A 23,508-nucleotide genomic window follows, 5' to 3' on the forward strand; every position below is an offset into this window, starting at 1 on the left:
GTGTGCAGTGCACAAAATGAATTCTTTCGAAAGACTGCAGTATGAAAAGAAGGGGAAATAATACGTTTCTGGTGGAGAAATCTGACAAACAAGACATTAGCCAGGTGATAAAGATTCACATCAACAAGTGATGTCACGTTGATAGTATATACTTTTGATGTGATATGATAAGAATGGTGTTTTACTTCTGTGGTCTTTCTCAAAAAAATCCATAACCCCAGTAAAACCATGAGAAAAACCTCAGACGAATCCCAACTGAGGAACATTCTACACAATACCTGACCAGTATTCCTCAAAACTGTCAAGATCCTCAAAAATAAGGAAAGTCTAAAAACTACCACAGCCAAGAGGAGCCTAAGGAGGCATGGCATGATGACTAAAGGTCATGTGGTGTCCTGGATACACACCCAGGGCATTCCTTTCCTGGGACAGGAGAAAACAAAACAAAACAAACCATGAGGTAAAAACTAAGGAAATGTGAATAAAGTATAGACTTTAGTTAATAATACTGTATCACTATTGGCTTATAAAATGTACCAAATGTGCCATACTGGCAATAAGATATTAACAGTAAGGAAAATTCAGTGTGGGGCATATGGGAACTATCTCCACAATTTTTCTGTAAATCTAAAACTGTCTCACAATAATAATAATAATACAAAGCTTATTAACAAAAAAGAGAAGGCTCACTGTGATGATTAAAGTGAAATAATGTATGGTAAGTTCTAAACCCTTAATACATATCATAACTTTTAATTGGTTGCTCACTTAAAGAATTAGTTATACTTAAATTTATCACAGTAGCACCCATTATGAAACAATGTTGCTCATAGTAGCAAAAAATGTTGCTATTCAGTAGGAACGGTATGGCTAAGTAAGATAAGAAATATCACATAATCATGAAAACTGTGGCTGTAAACATTGTAGGACAACATGGAAAATGCTCATGATACAATGCTTAGTTTTAAGTGGATACAAAATTACATATACAATATGATGATGGCAGTTACAAAATAACTGGAAAGAAGCACATGAAAATGCTAACAGGGAATATGAAAGGTGGGTGTATTATAGGTGATTCCTGTCATTCTGTTTTCTTATTTTTCTATAATGTGGGTATAGTATTTTAAACAGCAAAAATAAATTTAATACAATTCAAAGGTACATAAAACAATAGTATTTAATCAAAAAGGGTAGCAACTTTGCACTTTAGTATATTCATCACAAAGTGACAAATTTTTCTTTTACATCAGGGATCTTTATCAGAGTGGTCTGTGGACTTGGATGAGAAAAAAAATTCATCTTTATTTTCAGTTATTTCTAACAGAAATATAGCATTTCCTTCAATAATACATGTTTGCAACAAACAACAGTAGCATAGCAGAAGCTATGACTCTGTTACCCATAGAAATCACAGATAGTTTCATATTTTATTTTATGCATTTAGAAATATTATTCCAAGAAGGATCTACAGGCTTCACTATATGTACTGCCAAAGACAATCAAGGAGCAAAAAGTTTAGGGACTTCTGATTGAAAAAAAGGTTGAAAGTAACACCATAAATAATGTGAAATTTCATGTTGTAGCTATCTATGAATTTTTATATGCACAACAAGAGAGCTTAGGAGACGTCCTTTACAGTCTGTGGTGGCACAGGTCATTAATATCAAGCTTATTCATAGGTAGAAAATCAATACTCTACTGATCAAAAACATCAAAAATGGGGGAGGGGGAAGTTGATATGAATAAGCTATTTTCTATACTTTCCACATTTAAACCATGGTGGATACAGAGCTGTGATTTAGCATCAAGAGAAGAATTAATTCCCCAGGGAACATGGCAAAAATATTTTACATGGAAATGTCACAAACCTGAGAGTAACTGCCTTACAAACCTTCTATCTGTTCTGCTATGCATTTACAGGTTTTCTTCACTAAAAGCATATTATCTAAAGCCACTTGGAAAAGAATAACAAAATTTAACTTCCTGCTTTTTGAATGGGTTTTTGCCTGATCTCAGTTGGGAAGTGTGCTTATCACAAATAACCAAAGATGACGATGATGATGATGATGGCAACTAAAATTTATTGTGTCAGGCACTGGACTAATCACTTCATATGTATTAAATCTCATTAATTCTTGTAAGGTAGGAATTAGTCTCTTAGAAAGTTTGATAATATCATACAATGTTTCTGTCTATATTCACTATACTTGCATTAGATCTCAAGGATTTACTTACTAATCATTGCAAGTTTGTACCCTTAAACAACAACTGTTCTGAGTAGCTTAGTAAATAGAGGATCAGTCATTTTAAATGTGATGGTCCAGGGTTCAAGTCATTAGGGCATTAACTTCAGCTTTGTGTTGGTGGTACAGTGGTGAGCTTAGCTGTCTTCCACTTTATATCCAGATGTTGAACATAGTAGTCTATGCAAAAGTTCTCATTTTTCTAGTAAATGCCTTCATCCCATTCTTAAAACAGAGGAGAAATTTTCAGAGAGCAGTTTTTAATATACTTAATTTCATCCCCAAACATCTAGGGAACTTAATTTGGTCACCAAGTCTTTCAGTGTGGTGAATATTTCACATTTTTATGTCTCAATCTGGTGGCCAGGTGACCTGAAAAATACTTCATACAGAACAGATGCTATTTGAGATCAAGCTGTAGTTGACTTTTAGTGTACTTTCTGCCCTCTCCATTCTGGGCTCCACAAAACCACAGTGGTTGTCTTTAGTGTAAACTAATGTAACCAACTTCAGTTGGGTTCTCATTGCTGCTATCCATCCAACCATCCATCCATCCATCCATCCATCCATCCATCCATCCATCCATCCATCCATCCAACCATCCATCCATCCATGCATCCATCCATCCATCCAACCATCCATCCATCCATGCGTCCATCCATCCATCCATCTCAGGCACTGTCCAATGTGCTGAGGACACAAGCATGAAAGATAAAATCCCTCTCTTTAAGGAACTCAGCGGGACACAGGCAAATAAGCAGGCAATCCTAAGCGTGTGGAGGTGGCGATGAGATAGGAAAAGCCCTGACTTAGACCAAGGAGACTGGGAGGAGAAGACTTTCCGGTGGAAGTAATGTTTGAACTGAGTTCTGAAGGATAAATAGGGCTTGACTTTGGCAAAGAGCCCCCCCCTCCTCCTCCTACGTCATCTGGATGGTGTTAAAGCACCAGAAACTCACCGTGTTCAAAATAATAATTATCATCATCCCTCTTCATGACCCCTCTCCACCTCCACATATTTATAGTTCCTCCAAATGAAGGAATTGGGGCTGTCTTTAACAACCTCATCCTCCAAATTCAGTCATCTGTAAAGCACTGTGCAGACAGCATTCTCTCTCATATTACTCTTAGCCTTTCAGTCACTTTTCTTTTTCAAGTCCATCTTAGATTTGTAATCTTAACTCCTGCAATTTTCCAGTTGATGTGGAATTGCTTGGTAAATGGTAAAACATCATGCAAATGTTAGTGGTTTTTAGACTAAATCACACTAATTCTCTTGGTGATCTGATCTACTTCCATGGTTTTAAATACCACCTATACACTGATAAATTCCAAATTTATATTTCTAGCTGTGACCTTTCTCTTGAGATTCACACTAAAAATCCCACTGTCTACTCAATATCTCCACTTGGATATCTAAAAGGCATTTCAAATGTATGAGCTTCAAAACTAACTCTCCATTTCTAACGCTCCTCCCTTTGCCCAACTTGCTCCTTTCATAGTCTGCCCCATCTCAGTTGATGACAACTCCATCTATACAGTCTAACTCCTTGAATTCCTCCTTGATATCTTTTTACCACATCCATCTATTCCATTAGCAAATCTTGTTAACTCTACCTTCAAAAGCCATCTGGAATCTACATCTCCGCTGCTCTCACACCAGTCTAAACTACTTGGTACTGCCTTCCTACCTGTCTATCTCTTTCTGCTTTGCTATAGTCTATTCTCCACCCTGTAGCCTGGTAATGTTTTACAGAAGTAAGTCAAAGTGTGTCACCACTCTGCTAAAAACAAAACAAAACCCTCTGTAGCTTCCCTTTTCGCTCAGAATAAAATCCAGATCCTTAGCAGGACTCACGCTATCTTTCTCACATATTCTATCACTCTCCTCTTTAGCTTTTTCTGCTCCAGCCAGGATGCTCCTGCCTTTGCCCCTGCTGTTCCCTCTGCTTGGGAAACTCTTTTCTCAGATAGTTATGTGACTTGCTCCTTCCTTTTATTCAGATGCCACTTCCTTAGAGAGGTCTTCCCTAGCCTCCCCATAAAACAGCAGCACATCATTCACTTAACCACCTTAACCCTAATTTATTTTTCAATATATTTTTTCATACTGCAAATATATTTTGAATGTGCTAGGTACTGTACAGGTGCTGAGAGTATAACACTAAACAAAATAGGCAAAAATCCCTTTCTTTCATGGAGCTTACTTTCCAGTGTGGAGAGAGTCAATAAACAAATTAAATAGCATGCCAGATGAAAATAGGTTGTATGGTGAAAATCAAAGCAGGGAAGCGAGATAAGATGTGTTGGGGGAGAGTGGTGGTTACTGCTTAATAAGAAAGTCTTCACTGAGAGAGGACTATTTGAATAGAGGTCTGAAGGAGGTGAGGGAAGAGAGCCTTGTGAATGTGTTGAAAATGAGTGTTCTGGATATAGAGAATGGCAAATGCAAACCCCTAAAGCAAGATCTTGCTTGATGAGTTCCAGGAGAACATCAGTAAGGAGAACAAGGTAGCTTGAAAAGGGCAGCACTTCTCACTACTTCCATTATATTATAGATCTTTTTTTTTTTCTATTGCTTATCTCTCTCCTTCAGAATGTTGGCTCCATTAGTACATGAGCCAACGTTTTGTTTTTAACTGCTTTATCCCAAGAATCCAAGACTGAACCTTGTTCACAGTACAGATTGATTATATATTTATTGAATGAATTGTCATGCAGTATAGACAAAACCGGCTATTCACAATCCTTTAACATGCTCCATGCTTTTTAGCTTTTCTTGTCTTGTTTATGTCCTCCATCTAGAATGCATCTCTGCCTTTTAAAAGACTATCCTTTAAGACACAACTCCAATGATACTGCTTTAATGAAACCCTGCCTGGTTGGCCATTTTTCCCTTTTCTGATGATTCTTTGTATTGTCATCACTGTTGAACAGAAAGCTCCATGGGACAGTGAGCATGACTGAGTCTCCAGGGAAGAGCACCGTGTGTAGCCTGGTGGCTAATCATATGTGCCAGGTGCTCAGTAAACTGTGAGATAGATGAGTGTCTGTTGAAGGAAGTGAGTTACTTCATGATTTACCTTATCCAGTCAAAACTGCTATTATGTTCTATGGTAGTTTACAAAGTAACTCAAGATCCTTAGATGTTGGTCAGCATCACAGAATTTGAAACTCCTTTTCTGAATAGCAGAGTAACTATAAGCACCAACCTCCTTTAAAGGGAGGAATCAAGGCAAAGGGAATCCTTCTAAATGGTGTTCCCTTTGCATTCTCCATGGCACTGTATACATGGGAGAGTGACCGGATCCTTTTCTTTGTCATTCAGTCCATGTTTTCCTCCCCTACTCCCTCTATTTTTAAGCATTCCAGATTGGTAATGCTGTTATTTCAAAACTAAGAGAATCGTGACCTTTAGGCTAAAACACTGCTTTAAATCGGCAATACATTGCTGATTGTTTACAAATAAATGTAATATAAAGAAAGAACCAATATTTATTGGTATCAAAAAACAATATGGCTTAACTTTTGCTTACCATCCATCACCTTAAATGACCTGGCTTTTCAGAGGACTGACAGTTAGGCAGAAAAATCACATTTTGGACAAACTGAATCAGAAAGTGTGAAAATACCTATTGCAAATGGACTGATGTGGTAACAAAGAAAAGACCGTGTATATTTGTTGAACAAAGAGGAAGTGGAAACAAAAAATTTCACAATTTGTATGGAAACAAAAAAGACCCCGAATAGTCAAAGCAATCTTGAGAAAGAAAAGTGGAGCTGGAGGTATCAGGCTCCCAGACTTCAGACTATACTACAAAGCTACAGTAATCAAGACAGTATGGTACTGGCACAAAAACAGAAATATAGATCAATGGAACAGGATAGAAAGCCCAGAGATAACCCCACGCACATATGGTCACGTTATCTTTGATAAAGGAGGCAAGAATATACAATGGAGAAAAGATAGCCTCTTCAATAAGTGGTGCTGGGAAAACTGGACAGCTACATGTAAAAGAATGAAATTAGAACACTACCTAACACCATACACAAAAAAAACCCTCAAAGGCCAGGCACTATAAAACTTTTAGAGGAAAACATAGGCAGAACACTCCACGACATAAATCACAGCAAATCCTTTTTGACCCACCTCCTAGAGAAATGGAAATAAAACCAAAAATAAACAAATGGGACCTAATGCAACTTAAAAGCTTTTGCACAGCAAAGGAAACCATAAGTAAGACAAAAAGACAACCCTCAGAATGGGAGAAAATATTTGCAAATGAAGTAACTGACAAAGGATTACTCTCCAAAATATATAAGCAGCTCATGCAGCTCAATATCAAAAAAACAAACAACTCAATCCAAAAATGGGCAGAAGACCTAAATAGACATTTCTCCAAAGAAGATATACAGATTGCCAACAAATACATGAAAGGATGCTCAACATCACTAATCATTAGAGAAATGCAAATCAGACTACATTACAAATATAAGAATCAAAACTACAATGAGGTATCACCTCACACCAGTCAGAATGGCCATCATCAAAAAATCTACAAACAATAAATGCTGGAGAGGGTGTGGAGAAAAGGGAACCCTCTTGCACTGTTGGTGGGAATGTAAATTGATACAGCCACTATGGAGAACAGTATGGAGTTTCCTTAAAAAACTAAAAATAGAACTACCATACGACCCAGCAATCCCACTACTGGGCATACACCCTGAGAGAACCATAATTCAAAAAGAGTCATGTACCACAATGTTCACTGCAGCTCTATTTACAATAGCCAGGACATGGAAACAACCTAAGTGTCCAGAGACAGATGAATGGATAAAGAAGATGTGGCACATATATACAATGGAATATTGCTCCGCCATAAAGAGAAACAAAACTGAGTTATTTGTAGTGAGGTGGATGGACCTAGAGACTGTCATACAGAGTGAAGTAAGTCAGAAAGAGAAAAACAAATACCATATGCTAACACATATATGTGGAATCTAAAAAAAAATGGTTCTGAAGAACCTAGGGGCAAGACAGGGATAAAGATGCAGATGTAGAGAATGGACTTGAGGATATGGGGAGGGGGAAGGGTAAGCTGGGATGAAGTGAGAGAGTGGCATGGACATATATACACTACCAAATGTAAAATAGATAGCTAGTGAGAAGCAGCCGCATAGCACAGGGAGATCAGCTCAGTGCTTTGTGTCCACCTAGAGGGGTGGGATAGGGAGGGTGGGAGGGAGACGCAAGAGGGAAGAGATATGGGCATGTATGTATATGTATAGCTGATTCACTTTGTTATACAGCAGAAACTAACACACTATTGTAAAGCAATTATACTCCAATAAAGTTGTTAAAAAAAAAAAAGAGGAAGTGGATGTGCTAATGTAGTTCCACTTCACTGTTACTAAAGACTTGAAAGGCTTCTCCTCAGTTAATTGAAAGGCCAATTAGCAGGCTTTTCTAAGGGCAAGCAAGCCCAAGTCAGATTTTCTTTTATTTCCTCATCCAAACCCTTCTCTCCCTCTAATCATCAGTAATGTTAATGATGAACTCAAGCAAAGTATGTCTCATGGTGGAATATGGGTTGCATTGTCTACTTTTCCTACAGGGTGGCATTTAAAATAACAGCACTTTGATAAGCTCATTGTTTCTCCAATTTAAATCCATTTTAACTTGGCTACTGCTTCACTAATTGACACTGGTTTCTTGTCCACATTCCAACTATGGGCAGAAATAAAGTGCTATCTACAGTGTTCTTTCCTTTGAGACTGTCATCAAGTCATTTAAATAAAAGACATACTGCCAAATATTAATGAAGCTTATTAGAAAAATGCTATGATGCAGAAGATCCCTAGGATATAAAATTATGGTTTTATGCACTAATTTCGGTACCAAATGACTGCATTTGTTTTGTTTTTTTTTTTACTGAAATGCTCAATGATGCTCTAAATATTGGAAGTTCTGAGAAAGTGGAACGAGTGAGCTATCCATTTGCCACTTAGTCACATGTTCACAGTGGCCTTTTCTATTGGTTATTAAGGCCAGTTCTATCTTGAATCAACAATTCAGTTCAGGCTCCTGAAAGTCATTGGTATGGTTTGTTTGTTTGTTTGTTTGTTTGTTTTTCAAACTCACATTTTTATTTAATAGACTCTGAAATATCACACTATAGCTTTGAGTGAAATAGTACAGGAATCATAATGGTTTAAGTTTTACAAAATTACATTTCGGCAGCAGCTTCATGGGAGTTGTTTCATAAAATTAAAGACTGGGGCTTGAATAAATAAGAAAAACCCACCTGGAAAACAAACAATGACCCAGACTACAGTCGTTTGTCGTGACTATCCGAGAATTGTGCTTTCTGGGTTTCGAAGAGCTAGCTACTCTATTAACGTCAAGACTTGCAAAATTCCGCCTTATAAACATGGTTGGGAGGGGAGGCTATTAGTATGCCTAAAAAATGCTCCCAGGAACAGGAACCTCAAAACCAGGCCTTGTTGAAACCGTGAGCCTGAACCGGCTTTGAGGGGATCTTTCACTTCTGGGGAGCTATGAGATAAGTAATCATCATAACGGGAACTATGGTGGCAGAAGAATCATATCATTTGATTCTCATCACCATAGGGCCTGGGGCAAAAGCTCAAAGTCCTGTCTCTGGAGGAGGATGTTAGAAAGGGCCAAGGACCGCTGCTGTTAGTTGCCCTGTAATTTTCAGGGTCAGCACCACACGGTGGCTGAGGATAGAGCTCTCATCAGCCACAACGTGGGTTTGGCGAACTAACTCGAGCCAGGTCCCGAAGTTACCTGTACTGCCATTCCAGAGTGGAGACCAACGTTTACTGGGTGGGGTGGAGACTGGGGGCAGAAACCACACTGCTCCAGAGCAGCAGAGATGGCTACTCAGTGGGGTTTGTACGGAGTTGGTAACAGGAAATTTTCTATTGAAGTGGATGACAAGTGGCAATCCCTTTGACTTTGGTGATTATAGGCATCAGTCACCAAGTTTTAACCTGGGAAAGGCATTCATGGGTTAGTTGGTGCTCCTGGGCAACGTTCAAGCCTGAACTCAGCTCCTGGCTAGTGCCCAGGTACCTGTTCTGCAGAAAAGTCTGGATTCCTCAAATCCAATCCAAAGTCACTGCTTGAAGTGAGCTTCCTGTGCCAGACACTAAGTCAGATGGTTTCCATCAACACACATAATCGTAGGCATGCTCTCTCCAGGTCCTGAGGAGGGCGTGGCTGTGCTGTGATGTGGGGGACGTGAAAGGGAAAGCCCAGGTGAGTGCATAGTTAGTCTTCCTGGACCCGGCCCTTGAGCTGGGCCGCTGCTCAATGTGCCTGGGCCACCTCCGCCGCCAGGGCCTTCAGCTCTGCTGCAAGCTTGTCCAGGGCAGCTTTCTTGAAGTAATCTCACTCTCCAGAAATGGTGCTTCCTATTCGGACATCCGCAGATCCCACTTCAATCGTGTGTTGGAAGTCCACGGACAGGCCCATGTTCGGCTCCACCCGGTTGGTAGGGATGCTCAGTTTCCTGCACAGCTCCTCCCGGAGGGGCAGTAACACCTGGAAGTCTGGGTCTGGTCCTTGACTAAGATCGTGCCCAAAGCTCCCGATGGTCATCAGCACCACAAACTCCAGGCTGGGGCACTTGGTGTTTATGTGTTCCACCATGGCCACCATGGGGCAGGCCATGTTTGCTCTCCTCTCCGCTGGTGTTAATCTGGTCCATAACCTTTAACCTTTCGGGAGAACTTTTTTCTGCCACGCACTGTTCACTTGTCTGCCAGCTTCACAGAATCCGCTGTTTCCAGCATGAAGAGATTGGGGACAGCCATCAATTTGTTGACATTTTGTTTCTGTAGATGGCCAATGAAGTGCCATTTGATCTCAGGACACGAAGACAGAATTTTAGGATTTGATGCTTTTTCAAGCAGTTCCTGAACATAGTTCTCCCCGAAACTGCGCTGCTGGTGACTGTAGGCCTCGATCACCATGTCTGCAGGTTTGGTTTTGCTGACTGATACTAGCCGGGGCTGGATGGCTGGGAGTTCCCGCGGCTGCCCCGCCACCGCCTGCTGCACGCGCTTGTTCACTGCCCTCAGGGCGAACCCATCCCACAGCTCCGCGACATGCTGCCTTCTCTCCACATCCCCCAGGGACTAATGTCCTGGTATGGTTTTAAGAATAATGTTTACATAAGACAGGCAGTGTAATAGCCAATGCCAAGTAATCTGCAACTGAGAAATTTTTGAATAATTTCACCAAAGAGTTTTAAATCCTACTTAAAACAGTCAAGTGAATAGAGAGATACATACATTCAATTCAGGATCAAATGTTTTAACTATCATTAGCATTCTTTCCAGAGCATTAACTATATCCAGGAAAATTTTGCTTCATCTTCATAATTTCTGTAATCAGTAGGCAATGTCAGTTGAGCTATCTGAATATTAATCCCACATATAGAAAAGAAAGGGAGAATTTACACCTAAAACTCAGTCATATGTTCATCTTTGTCAACTCTATAATTTTAGACTATTTTATATTCAAAGGACAACATTTGTAAAATAAAGGCAATTTTATTTATGCTTGTAAAAGTATTTTATATATTTTCACCTATATTACTGTTATATAAGCTGTTAATTATGAAGACAGTTATTAAAAAATGAGAAATGGCTTCTGATCCTTTGGCTAATGAACTTAAGTAAAGGCAGATACCTTTTAGTACTAAAGTGATAATATTATTTATTCATTTCTAGACAGTATACTCCTGTTTTGCCAAGCAGTGATAAGATAGTGCATGAGGTTTAGATGTATAGATTATCTATTGTGAAACCCAAGTTGTATTAGATGTGGTTCTATATACAGTAATTTAGAATTATTCCAGCCTATATGGTAGGTAATTCACTCATTCACTCAGCATTCATTAGGCTCTATTACCAGGTTTTTAAAATGTAGTAAGTTGTTAAAAAATGATTATTGACGTCTTTCAAATTATGCAATGGAACTTGACCCAAAGGCAAGTTCTGTCTCCATCTCTTCCTGGCGTATGATCTCTGGTACGCTGCTTAGCCTTACCTCTGTTTTTAATTCTGTAAAATGGGTTAATATCAACACCTTTTTCATTGAATTAGTGTGAAAAGCAAATGAAATATTTTATGTCAAAATATTTTGTAAAGTGTAATATAGATAAGAAATGTCAGTTATTATCATTATTGTAATTATACTATTATTGGCTCTTTTGTATGATATGTTTGAGTTTACTGGAACGTTTTTATGATCTTTCCTTCTTACTTTATTAATCTTCTATAAAAATAATAAAATATTTATACTTCTCAGGTTTTATTTGAGTTTCCAGTTTATGAACTTAAATTTTCAATACGTATTTTAAAAGCAACATCAGCTCTACAATTCCCAATTATTTAACAGTTATTGGTATAGTTAGATTTTTGGATTCTAACTTCTTGAGTATAAGAACAGTGGGTGGAATATGACATACTGAACGTGGTGTTTATAAGATATTATTTGGTTGGAATAAAGATACTGGGAGTAGAGATATGGATGACTAGTTCACGTGTAAGATGGCAAGGATCTGGACCAAGCAGAGCATTGGAAAGCAACAAAATTCAGTGAATTCAAACTAAATTACAAAGGAAAATCTGACAAGCTAAATAATAAGCTTAATGTAGACAGTGAAAGAAAAATGTTAAATTACCATGTAATGTTGATTACCTGGAGAATGGTAATATCAGTGATAGAAAGAGGGCATTTGAAAGGATAAGCCATGTTGAGAAGGAAATATGGCCCAAGAAACTGACTTCTGTTTTGGCCATGCTGGTGTGTGAAGTGTTGTTGATGGAATATTTTGTTGATCATATCTTAAAAGCAGTTTAAAATATGGAAACACAAATCAAAGATGAAGATGTAGTTTCAAGTGTGATGAAATGATAGCAAATAATGATCATGGCTAGTAACAAATGACTTATTTATGTTATGTTATGACTGATGACAAATGACTTATGTTACTTATGTTATGACAAGGGTTATTTTAAATGCTTTCTACATGCTAACTCTAATTTTCACATCAAATAGTATCTCCAATTTGCTGATGAGAAACCTGAGGTACAGAGAGGCTAAATAACTTGCCTTATGTTACACAGCTAATAAGTAGCTAAGCCAGAATGAGAATGGATGAGCTCTTCCAGGAAACAAAATAGAAAAAGAAAAACAAAAGATGGAATGAAAGGCAATTCCCATGGGCAGTGGGAAAATGAGAAAGAAGGAAACCAGATTCCAGGAGCAACTAGAAAAGTAGGAAAAGAAGGTCAGCTGAGCCTTGTCACAGAACAAGGCAAGGCAGAGTTTCAAGGAGGAGGGTGTGGTCTACAATGTTAAGTACTTCTGAGAGTTCAAGAGCAATGAACTCCCAGCAAAGCCTCTGGATTTGGGAGTGGTGATGAGACAGAAGCTTGGGTAGAGTGCTGGCTTCAGAAGCCAAACTACAGAAGACCAAGGGGATGGATTTGAAGAGAGGGAAGTAGTAGGTAAAGAATAATTTTTCATATTTGCCTATGAAAGATTGTGACAGAATGATAGTATAAAGAGACTAAAGGGACAACTGAAGTTTTTAAAATTAGAACTTCATCTGATGCATGAGAATGTTTCAATGTAGTAAAGAAAGAGGCAAAGATGAGGACACATAGTATCTTTTCTAGACCATAACTCCAGGTCAATAAAGGTAGAAAACCTTCATAAGTGCTCATACACTGATAACACATTTAGGCTTCTTTTTCTTCTTTTTAATTAAAAAAAAAGTCAGTATGCAAACTCTTGGTACTTTTCAAAAATTCTTAATTTGTTAAAGGATCAGAGGGGGCCTATTAATACAAACACAGTATTCCATGAAATGGGTATATATATATATATATATATATATAGGCAAGCAAAGCAAATTTAGTTGAAATGGAATTTTGGGAGAAAACCTCACCCAAAAAGTTGCAAGTTTTATTTTCAAATGCTAATGTTTTTCTTAAATTAAAAATTAGGGGCATTTAATTTGCATATAGAAATACTAAGGTCCAGAATGAAATTTAGGCAGGTAAATTTTAGCTACCCCCAAAAGTACTATGAAAATTATTCAATCATGTAGGACAAATAGTTTTGGTTATATTTTGGCTAGTGAAGGGCCAATTACAAGACAAGGAAACGGACACAAAGCTTAATAACATAAAAAATTCAAGTTCTATCTATGTGGTTGTCAATTTAAAACATCAAATATGGATTTTCCAACTTGAATAATAAAGAATAGAAACACAGTTACTAACACAAACAAAATAATAAAATCAAAATATGTATGAAAAAAGTTATAAATAGAAAAAAAGACATAAAAGTTACTTTTTTGATATAAAGAAATATATCAAATGAATTGTTTGTGAATTGTCATGCACAATGTTTGTGAATTGTCATGCACAATGGCCAGTAGGGCATTGTTTGTTTACTTTTCTGCATTTAAGGCTGTAACCACATATGTTAAGCAACACTTTTTTTTTTTTTTCCGGAGGCAAAAGAAATCATACACCTATTTGCTATTATGTCGATTTAAATACTGCTGATACTAAAATGATTTTTTAGAATGACTTTAAAAAATTATTGCATTTATGACCTAAAATTACAGAAAGTTATGGGACTAGGAGCTCTGGAGACATGAGTTAGCATGGAGACACGTGTCAACCTATACAAAGTTAACCCATACTAAGATACTGTTCACTTTTTTTTTTTTTTTAATTTTTTTTTATAAATTTATTTATTTATTTTTGGCTGTGTTGGGTCTTCGTTTCTGTGCGAGGGCTTTCTCCACTTGCGGCGAGCGGGGGCCTCTCTTCATCGCGGTGCGCGGGCCTCTCACTGTCGTGGCCTCTCCCGTTGCGGAGCACAAGCTCCAGATGCGCAAGCTCAGTAGTTGTGGCTCACGGGCTTAGTTGCTCCGCAGTATGTGGGATCTTCCCAGACCAGGGCTCGAACCCGTGTCCTCTGCATTGGCAGGCAGATTCTTAACCACTGCACCACCAGGGAAGCCAAGATACTGTTCACTTTGAAAGGCCTCTCCTCCATTTGTCTTAGAAAGATTAATTAAACTTAATGTTCCTGTACTATTTATCATTCAGCTGAAGCCTTGGTGCATGATACATAGTGCAATGATAGATTGATTTTATAACTGATTCTTCTTCAAATAATACTGTAATGAACCCACACTGCCTTAAATGGCATTAGTCCAGTAGAAGACTTTAACAGTAGCTCAAGAGCCACCTACTATGTTCTCAGAATGAATATTATTGCTATGGACGTTTTGTTAGATAGGATGCATTTTACAATGACATATTAATAGGATGCCATGCAGATTAAGTATTTATAGTGCCTCTTTATTGCTTTTTCATGACTTCCAAAGATATAAAAATGATGCCTTACAGCTCCCCGGAGGAGGTTAAAAGAAAATAAGTTATATTATGGAATTAAGAAGGCACACTAATGTAGCACGTTCATTTTCTATAAAAATAACTTATGTCTTGGCCTTGGTTCAGGACTCACCTATCAAAATAAGAAGTATCTTGGAAGTAGCAGCTCTGATTATCTTATATGTTTGTGTGGTGGTGATGGGAGAGAGAAGAGGCACGATGGACACAGAAGAAGAGTGGAACTTTGTAGGACAAAGAACTTGCTGCGGAATTATTATATTATCAAGAAAGGAAGGGGGCACAGAAAAAGAAGCTGAGTATGAAGACGGACATCAGTTATAATACACATTTCTCACAGCTAGCCCTGGGCAGCATGATCCATAACTTTGAACGTTTAGAACCGGCTCCATCAGTCACAGTTTATCAGTGTTAACAAGGGGCATGTCCACACATGGCCTCGTGGCCTCTGAGTTGACTGTTTTTCAGTCGATTGCCTTTTGCTTGGTAGCTTTAACCATCATTCTTTTCTCAGTCAATTATAGTGACTGTGTAGTGTGTCCAAGTCATGCTCCAGGATAATTAAATGTTTAATGTTGGTGTTTTTTAGCTATGTAGTTTCTTGTGTATATATTTATTAGAAACTATAAAATTAGCTGACTTTGCCTTTGGTGGCACTTATATTTTGATTCTATTAGATTGTATTCAACTTATTGTGGCTGTTTCTATCAGAGGATAGGACATTGATTCCCAGAGTTGATTGTCAGGCATACTGCTTTATCACGGATGAACTTTATCCAGTTTGCTGATTTGGGAATTCTATCTAAAGGCCACAGTTTTATACTGTTATTAGACCAACATTTGCAATTTTGTGGCTCACAATTGTCCATTTATATTATTTTAGAGCTGGAGAGGACCTATGACATAATCTAATTTACCATCAGAGTTTTGGACAGAGGATACTGAGGCAAGAAAGTAAGAAGTTATTTTCCCAAGTTTCCTAGCCAACTGTTCTGGTTACCATTCTGTGTTGTCTCCCACTTGGAATTAAGTGTTTGCATTTTGATTTCACACAACTAAGTGACATCATTAAATAATATGACCTAGTATTAAGTGAGAGACATCATCTGGACATTTGTGGGCTAGAGGGCTAATGCACATCCAAAATGAATCACGTTAACTGGCATATACTTGGCAGGGTTGCATATTTTGTCATTTTCCCAGAAATAAGAGTTGATGATAGAGTTCACATACCCTGTTATTCCTTTTATTTCTTACAAGCACTGCTGTCTATAGAATTTAGTCATGCTATTCACACTGGGTTCTTCCTTGGAGGGTTTCAAACATTGATCAGAGGTATTATTACCAGCCCATTGAGCCCAACCGAATCACATAGTTCCTTGCTCACATACACACACCAGTAATTATAGGCCTAGAGAAGACTGGACATTATGCCAGAAGCTCGTTTTAAAGGATATTATCATTCTCAGCCAATTAGCTCAGACTCTTTTATATTCAGAATTGCAACTGTTCCAACAAGGATTAAATGTACATTAAGATGCTAATAAATTAAGTCTTCAAAATTAGAGATTTTTTTCTGTTCTGCTTCTACCTCATTTCTGTCCCATTTCATTTTAGTAAGTTTTTAACTTTAGAATTAGTTTGCAGGTATACAAACATGTTCTTCATTTTGTGGAAGGAGTTATGGTCATTTTTTCTCCCTATTTCTTTCTTCTTCTCCTTCTTTCTTAGTACTGATTTTGCTTTGCTTCAACAGTTTCTTACACTTCCCTTGGCTCACTCCAAAACACATTCTTCTTTTAAACCTTTCCCATGACGGAAGCTTTGCTATTTCCACAATCAGTCAGAGAAGATATTTCACTGCATCGTAAGTCTTTGAGTTGGGTACTTCCACAGATATGTCCCAGGATGTCCACTGGGAAGTTTCTTAGGTATCCATCTGTCATGAGTGATAGAGAATTATCTACAATACTTTGTTATTTTTTTTTTTTAGTTTTCAAAATCAATATTTATCATGAAGGTTTTACAGTTGTGTTAATAAATATACATACATAATTCAATTAATATATTAAGCACATAAGATTTCACTAGAATATTTAACTATATGTAAAATAGATGCTCAGAAATTGACAATAAATTCAATTTACAGTTCTTGTTCATATCACTAACAGATAGTCTCTTTTACAGTGTCTCTTTGTCCCCTATAGCTATTACTTCGGATGCAAGTGTTTCCAGATACAAAGTTGTCTCTTTTCCCTTACATTTTCCAAGGCGCACAGCAAGCAATGAATAAAAGCTTGTGTATTCCTTCTCTTTCACCAAATTTTAGCCCAGTAATGAAACTGGGTGTGTAGAAATAAAAATTCATCTTTTACATCGCATTTTAGTGTTGAAACAGATGCAATTAGTTCCTGTCCTTCTTCCATTTACATTGAGGGGATTAGAGAAGAAGCTCTTTAAACATTCTGAGATCCTTATGTTGGTTTCTACATGAATTTCAAGTGGTGTTAATAGTATTTTCAGAAAGGGTGCTTTACTTACTAGCTGAGAAGAAAATGAACTCTGTAACCCTTTGGGTATATATGATAAAACAGAGTTGCTAAAAGAATTTTCTATTATTAACCTATCAAACTCTTACAGAATCTACCTATCAATGGGAAATGGACAATTTTGTTTTCTTTGCCTTTGCCTCAGCAGATACTGTCAATTAAGCTAAATAAACCTCCAGAAGAAGCCATAGTAAAGTTAGTTGCAAACCAAGAGGGATTCAACTATAAAGAAAAAAACATGAAACTCTTTTTATTAAGAATTTGAGCAGAACTTAAATTCTAACCTCAGAGTGAGTAGCTACTGCTAAATCCCTACAGGTTTTATAAACTATATTGAACAGCAGATGAGCAATCCGGGATTCTGGCCACAGAACTGATAAACTCTGAATCCTGGAGCTTTGTTGTGTGTTTTTTCTTTCTTTCTTTACTTAAAAACTAGATAAATTAATACTTTCCCTACTCTTGTTTCACCCATGATTCTCCAAGGAATACTGAGTTACCGTTCCTTAAACAGTTTTGAGACACTCATAAAAGTTCCACATATGAATTATTTGCTTTGCTTTTTTTCCCAAATGGCATAACACATATTGTTTTTTGCTTCTACAGACTGTCAGTTCTTTTGGAATTGAACAGTGCTGCATAAAACAACTACTGCATATTGATTTTTTTCTTTTACATCTATTCAGGCTGATTTTCCATTCGATAGATTAGTGGCTTAGCCATCACACCCTTGTAAAAAGAAGAACTCTTTTTGAGTATCACCCTCTGCAGGGAAATTTTCACTCTAGTGAGCTTTCAGAAGATGTATTGTTACACCCTGCTGAGCCAGAACAGGAGACTATGGATGATTAAATACCAACAGTGTATTGTTTCCATACTAAACACAGAAATTAGCCATTGGCCTCCACCTAATGATTCTATAATCTAATTAGACAGATTGACAACACCTAGAAGGGAAAAGATAAGAATGCACATCAGCGTAGTAAGTTAAAATGGAGAAAGTGGCATGTTAAGATGTTTGAGAATGTAAAATCACCATAACACTAACTTATAATTGAAGCATTGTTTTGCAGTTTTCAAAATATTTTTATAGTCACTATCTCATCTATCTTATACTATGATGCCAGCGATTTACTGGACAAGGATATCAGATATATACTTGGGTGTTAGATTATGATGAACAGAGTATGATGCAAATTCTCAGTACTGAACTGTAATGATCCTCTTCCTGTAATTAATTTTTCTCTGAGGACCTCATTCCTCACTTCAACATCTCAGCTATGTGAGCAAAGGGCATTCAGACATTTCCTTCGAGTAAAAGAGACATCATATGCTTGGATTGATGTAAAAACTTCAAAGATGTTTCTACATCCTACGTAGAAGTGAATTCTCTTGGGATCACTTCTTGAGTTACACTACATTCCTTTTTGTGTCCCAGGCTTGAAACTAAACCAGGAGGCAGTCTGGAATTAGGAGCCTCAGAGATCTGCCTTGGGATTCTACTTCATTGCACCTTAGTCTAACTAGTTAGGTCAATTCTACGTATACATAGATTTCTTTTCACAGAACATAGTTTCATTTGAACTGTAATGATCACGTGAAATCTTCTTAGGGCTCTAAGATCTGTGTTTAGATAACTTGGCTATCTAAATGACATACTTGAAAAAAATTACTTCATAGGCCTTCTTGTTCCAAGAAGTTTTGAAACACCTTTAGTTCGGTACTTCTTAATAACAAAAGATATCATTTATTGATAAAAAATGTGAAACTGCTGCAAGATATATTTGCTGGCTTCCTCCCAGCAAAACACTGGGGTATATGGCAAGGAAAAAAAAAAAACATGCTATTATAAAATATCATGCATTCTGTGCATTGACCTTGAAGCTGTCTTTTTAACCAGCCAGACAGAGGTATGTAAGATACGCAGACAGGGTATATGTTACAAGTGTGTGTGTTACACACACAACACATATAACACACAGAGTTAGCAGCGGTGGTGGGGGGGGGATGAGAGGAAGAGAGGGCAGGTAGAGGAGGAGCACGTGATACCACACCTGAGAGATGGTGACTTTATGAGCCATACGGTTCAACCTCCAGCCAGAGCAGAAACACCTGAGAAGTGATCATTTAGACTCGGATTAAACCTCCAATTCTAGGGAGCTGACTACTCTCCTGGAAGGAAGTAGCACAGTGGTCAAGAAGGGGTTGAATCTCAGCTTTACTATGTACTGATGATGTGAGCTTGGCTAGTTTCTTAACTTTTCTGGACTTTAGTTTCCTTATTTACAAAATAAGAATAATTGTTTCTACACCACAGGGTTATTGTAGAGATTAAATCAGATATTATATTTTAAGAGTTTGGCACAGTGACATGAAACTCTCAGTGAATGAATATTGTTATTAGTTAGAAAACCCATTCCGTTGTAGGGTAGCTCTGTCATTAAGCTATTTTAAAAAATAAGTCAAAATCTGTCTCTGTATAACTTTCACCCATTTGTGGTTGTTCTCCCATCTGGAAAAACCTAGAAGAATTTGATGGAAAACAAGGCTGCTCCTTCTTCCTTTTGGCAGCTGTTCAGTGTCTGAAGCACTGTGCATTCTCTGTGTTGTAGACTTTGGCATGTAATTCTTCCCCTCTCCCATCCCACTGAGTTGCTAACAGTGTAGACTTTGCTGGCAATATAAAATGAATCCTACTGCTACCACTTCTTCCTGAAAAGGAATCAAAAAGGGAGTCATAAAATAAAACTCAACAAAGAAAATATACATTGTGGAATTGAGAACTTAGTTGTCTTTGATGAGAGTTTATAGATGTTGAACTTTATGGACATAAACCTTACATAGAAGCCTTGTTCACATGTTACCTAACTTAGCCTCATTCCTCATGCCTTATGAGTTATTAAAACGTTAGCTTAAACCCTCCAAATTTGTTTCTCCTTCTGTATTAAAGGTGCCACAGTCCACTTAGTTGCTCAAGCATGAAACCCAAACAAGCAAACATACTTGACCCTTCACTCATCTCATCTGCTCAGACAAGAAAACACTGATTCCACTGTCCAGATATGTGCCACTTCGTTTCCTCTTTCTCCTCCCATGGCTGTTAGAGCTGAGATTCCAAAAGATGGATGCCCAGCACACAGCAGCCTGGCAGCAAAGGACCCGAGGCACTAAGTGCCAGGACCTCACTCTCTTCCTGCCTTCTGACCGCCAGCTGCTTCTTCCCTCTCTCTGAGCCCAACTGGGAGCTCTAGGGCAAGGGAGCCCATTGGTGGAGTCCATACAGGGAACTAGAGGAGGTGGGTTTGGAGTGGAAAATGGAAGAGATCCTGCACATTTCTTAGCTTCTCTTCTGACTCCTGTTTCTCTACAATGCATACTTTGTACAGACTCTGGAGTTAACTTTCTAAAAATGCACATTTCATCAGGGCGCTCCTCTACTTATCACCCCTCCATGCCTCCTAAGCACGTGTTATAGTTCCCTTCCACACGAAGCTCCTGGCAGCCTTCCACCTCAACTTCTGTTGCATCTTCCGCCTCTGTTGCCTCCTAGGTTTAAGGGCATAACAAACAGCCCAGGGTTTTGCATGTCCCCCAGATTTGGGTTTATACGCTGGGCTCCTACCTGGCACAGCTCCTGGCTCATAGTAAAAGCTCCCATCTGTGCCTGCGGAATGAATGGATGTCTGCACTTTTGCACACAGTACTCCCCGTACCTGGCATGCTTGATAAATTCATAATCTCCCTTCAGGTCTCTGAATCACGCTTCCTCTGTGAAATCTTCCCTGGACTCTCCCCACACCCCCTCCTCCTGCGAGAGACTTATTCCTCTGTTCTCCCTAAGCAGTCTGTACACATCCCTTTTAGTATTTATCTCCAGGTGCCACTTGAAATTGTTCACATGCTGCAGTTACTCTACCAGACTATATGTTCCTTAATGGCAGAGGCTGTCTCATTCATCCACGGGCCCCCAGGACCTGAAAGGATGGCTGATGCATGGTAGGCACACGGCCTGTTTACTGAACAGCATCATCTATGGCATGGGGGGGGGTAAACGTATAAAGTAATTTTTTTCTACAGTTACTATTTTCATGCCCCTGGGAATATCCGTAACTTTTAGTCACTTTTGGCTATCATGTGTCCAGTCTCATTAACGTCTCAGCTTCCTAAACTTGATTTAAATCTCTTTTGCTCCTACCGTCCGCATGGGTTTTCCTGGGACCCTGATAGCTTTGAGGTAGGGGAGGCATGGTCTGCCTCTGGGGCACTGCCTCCTCCTTGACTCTTCAAGGTCTAGTTTTTCCAGTGTGTTATGTGCAGAGAGGAGGGTTTCTTTATTTAACTCTGCGATGGCATTCTTTTTTGGCATAGGTTGCGGCTGTTTGTCTAGTGAAAGAGAAATGGCCACTGAAGTGGCAGGTACCCGGCGGCTGGCTCTCTTATGGAATCGATCTGTGGATTCATCCTAGGGTCAGTGCAATATTTGGCTCAAGCTTGACCTCTTTCACTTCCATGGTGCCCAGCCTGCACTGCCCAGCCTACTGATGCTGGGTTTCCTTGCCCAGCAGGTAGCTCTCTTGAGCGGTACATGGAAGATAGCGGGCTCCAGTGAAGGTCCCTTCCCCACGGTCACTTCGACCACAGAAAACTCGCACAGCCTTGCCATGCCAGATACTTGCCATGTCTTCTCTCTCTCTATCCTGCCATCCCCCCCACCCCCAATTCACCTCTCTTCTCTTCTGACTGGCAAAGGAAGCAAGTCCACTGCCTGAGCAGATGTCTAATGTGGAAACCAAACCACCAACTCCCCTTCCCTCAGGCAGCCCCGATTTCAATGAGTGATGCCCTTAGGGCCTCCCCTTCACTTGGATGGAGATGGGGAAAGGGATCACCCCCTCTTTCTCGTGGGCACCACTGGATTACCTCTCAGCACAAACGCTGCATCCCACACAAGACAGACTACCCTGGAGATTCTCTTTTCCCCTCTCCAGCTTCTGTTTATACAGACTAGGCTGAGAGTGGAGGGGCTGATTGCGGTGGGGTCATTCCACAGCAGCCTTAAGGGAGGCTGACAGGCCCTCGAGCCAGCTCTGTGAAGAGTACCACTCAACATCCCGTTATAAAATGTGTTGAATAAAATGAATGAGCAGGGCTTCCCTGGTGGCGCAGTGGTTAACAATCCGCCTGCCAATGCAGGGGACGCGGGTTCGAGTCTTGGTCCGGGAGGATCCCACAAGCCGCGGAGCAACTAAGCCCGTGCGCCACAACTACTGAGCCTGCGCTCTAGAGCCCGTACTCCGCAACAAGAGAGGCCACTGCCATGAGAAGCCTACGCACCGCAACAAAGAGTAGCCCCCGCTTGCCGCAACTAGAGAAAGCCCGCGCACAGCAACGAAGACCGAACTCAGCCAAAAATAAATAAATAAATTTATATATATAAAAAAAAAGAATGAGTAAATGGATATATCTATTTTGAATAATTCTTAATAGAGGGGAATATTGTTGCTGTGCAATGAGGTGCTAGGTGGATTTTGAAACAGAACAAGATGAGTCAGTGATAGAAATCCAATGGAAAGCCCTGGACTTCTGTCTCAGGGCTCAGTTGCCAGCTTGCCATCTTTGTACAACCTCCCCTTGTCTCAGCACGGTGTATGTTCATAACATTAATTAGTTTTGCTGCTGCACACATCAATAAGAGACCGGGAGAATTACCACCAAAAAAATCGGTCTTGTACTTTTCAGAATTTGCAACGCTGAATAGGGAGGAAAATGTCATTTCTGCCAGAAGCACAGCATCTTGCTCTGCTCTTACGTAAACTCACTGTCAGGTAATCCCAGAAACTGCCTCCACTTGCCTCTGGGCAAAATGTCTCCTTTTCATGGAAAAATGTCACCTTTTCTCTAGGAAATGGCAGGTAGTTATTTTTTTTCCAAAGGAAAAATGACCTTTGCATTTTGTTAAAAAAAAATTCTCAAGGACTCGGCTTTGATGAAAAACACTGAAAACAATTCCATATCTTTTAATTTGTACTTGAGGTTTTACTTTGTAAATTCTGAGATTACACCTGTCACCACCGATGTAGCCTGTAAGCGAATGTCAATGACCAGAAAGTCCTGGCACCTTGTTTTCCAGGAACGTTCCCTGCACACAGGATGGATTCTTGTAAACCCGGCTCTTGGCTCTTGCTGCATCTAACGCCCCCCGCCCCAGCCCACTCCTACCACACATACCACACACACAC

At 39.1% G+C, this 23,508-nt stretch overlaps 1 protein-coding gene and 1 pseudogene across 8 annotated transcripts in view; both read right to left on the bottom strand.

The window, feature by feature from the left end:
• MAGI2 (membrane associated guanylate kinase, WW and PDZ domain containing 2) overlaps window positions 1-23,508 on the bottom strand; it is a 1,336,469-nt gene that overhangs the window by 270,689 nt on the left and 1,042,272 nt on the right. The gene's annotated exons all lie outside the window — the stretch shown is intronic.
• LOC309666256 (pyridoxal phosphate homeostasis protein pseudogene) lies at window positions 8,158-13,578 on the bottom strand (annotated as a pseudogene). Its single transcript has one exon. The product of its transcript is annotated as a pyridoxal phosphate homeostasis protein pseudogene (transcript).

The sequence above is a fragment of the Balaenoptera physalus genome (assembly GCF_965194825.1).
Source record: "Balaenoptera physalus genome assembly, chromosome: 8".
Classification (NCBI taxonomy): domain Eukaryota; kingdom Metazoa; phylum Chordata; class Mammalia; order Artiodactyla; family Balaenopteridae; genus Balaenoptera; species Balaenoptera physalus.